We start from the raw sequence: 2,162 nt of genomic DNA, 5'->3' as shown, positions 1-2,162 counted from the left end.
TAAAGGGGAAGCCGACCCTGAAAAGTATTTAGCATGACAGACCAGAAAAGCGAGAAGACGAGTGTGAAAGTTTGAGCAAATTCTGATCATCACTGAAAGAACTGCAATTTTTTTTAAAGTTATGATCAATCAAACACAAAATGGCAATTTTGTGATGTCACATGTGAGACCGATCCCTATTTTCTCTATACGTTAACAGAAAAAAATTTAATTTTCCTCATCAAGTAAATTTCTAGTTATACATTCATCGTCAATACTATTATTGCATATGTTTTTTCACATCCCTCATGTAAAGTTTCTTGCAATATGAATGTGCAGAGCACGAAAATGGGGTAGTTTACGAGCAGCTAGATGCAGTGCAAAGGCTTACTATCTAGCGTGATATAGTACTTTTGGGAATCCACGATCTGCACGCAATCGTGATTGTGTGATCGATATCTAAATTTCTCACATTAGAATGTACACATAGTAGCCATACTACATCGTAGCTAGCTACAGAGGCTAGCTAGCTAGCGCGGTGCCGATAGCATCACAGAAATCTGTGGTTCGATGGCGTGTGTGTGATCAATGCAGTTCAGCTCAATTGACAAAGTGATATGCTTCAGTAACGGAGGAATTTCGTAAATTGCAACAGAAGTACAACATATCAGGTACGGTTTAGTAATTATGTTAAAAAACTAAAACCAATTTTGAAGATGATCTAGATAGCGAAGCCGCTTTAGCCCTACTTCTAGTCCTGGACCTCCTTCTCTCGCAGTTCTACGCTGCGTAGCTCGCTCAGAGGAATCAACAACGGCGAATTCACAGTGGCCTAGCCTATACATTAAACAGCGCAGCGGTGTCATTCGCTACGCGCTGCATGCACTGAGACTGCATGCACTGCCACGGCCTAGCCTGCACATTTCCATAAGGGAACCTTGTCATCACTCCAATAAAATGCTCGAGAGGGATATAAAACAAATATCGACTGCTTCCTTTCGGGTCATGGTAAAACTATTTGCCCTCAGTGATTTCTCAACAGTGCCATGTCCCTCGACTTCGTCTCGGGGCACAGCACTGTTGAGAAATCACCTCGGTGCAAATAGTTTTACCATCCCCCTCTGTAGCAGTAGATATTTGTATACTATTCAACCCCTGAAAGGATAAAATACATTGTCACCAGTAACAATGCAAAATGAGAGAGAGAGAGAGAGAGGGAGAGATTTTATGGAATGTTATGCACAAGGCAAATGGAAAGTGAGCTCACATGCTACATAATGGACTTATCTTTAGAATTTCATATTTTTCAAATATCTATGGTATTTAGGATTTTGATCAAGCTTATCTTGTTCCCCTCATACTCCTGGTTCTTTTCAAACAAACATATTATTTTCAGGGTGGATTTCCCATTCAAAGTAATGAAATAATAGCACGTCTTGTGTAGTGAAAGTCTCACAGATATCTGGAAAAAGAGAAATTAAAGGTGTTGACTGTAATGACATTACCTAAATATGGGATCATTGAATATGCAAACAATATACAATTTACTTTGATGCATGAGTTTGTTCAAAACAAGCTGCAATCTTGCAAAGCTTTGTGTAAATATCTGAACCACAGAAAAGAAAATAATGCCTCTAGCACTACTTCGTGGCAGAGGCATAAAAAAAGTAGAGAAAGATTCCATTATTTCTTTCAATCAGAAGTTCAGACTTTGTTTCATATTGAAGGTAGAAGAGCTCAGAGAGTAGAGCTAATGAACATCTATGCTTGTAGAAACATACCACAAGCTGTTTATCCCATATAAGGACAGACTGATATTGCTACAACACGGATTTCCCATATATACTTGCCTGAGTATACTCTGGACTCGTCCTCAACAGGTTATTAGTGAACATGGAATTAATAACATCCATTGATGAGTCATAACATTAGCTACCAAAGTCCTTGTTATTTCAGCTGTGAGGAAGAAAAAATGTGTTCAGATGTTGGGGACAGCTGACATAATAACACAAGGCTGGTGTCTGATGCTATCTTGCATGTGATACATTCCCTTGTCTAGAAAGCAGGAGATGAGCATCTGGTAAAAAAAAAAAAAAAAAAAATGATACTGGGAGCTTCCCATTTATTAATCTATTAGTTGATATTGTTTACGTCTGGTAGTGTGCAAAGTTTAATACAAGAGT

This window comes from Diadema antillarum, unplaced genomic scaffold (genome assembly GCF_040938485.1).
Source record: "Diadema antillarum isolate AM-2024a unplaced genomic scaffold, OU_Dant_1.0 seq00001292_RagTag, whole genome shotgun sequence".
NCBI classification, from domain to species: Eukaryota; Metazoa; Echinodermata; class Echinoidea; order Diadematoida; family Diadematidae; genus Diadema; species Diadema antillarum.
This window is presented reverse-complemented; position numbering follows the sequence as displayed.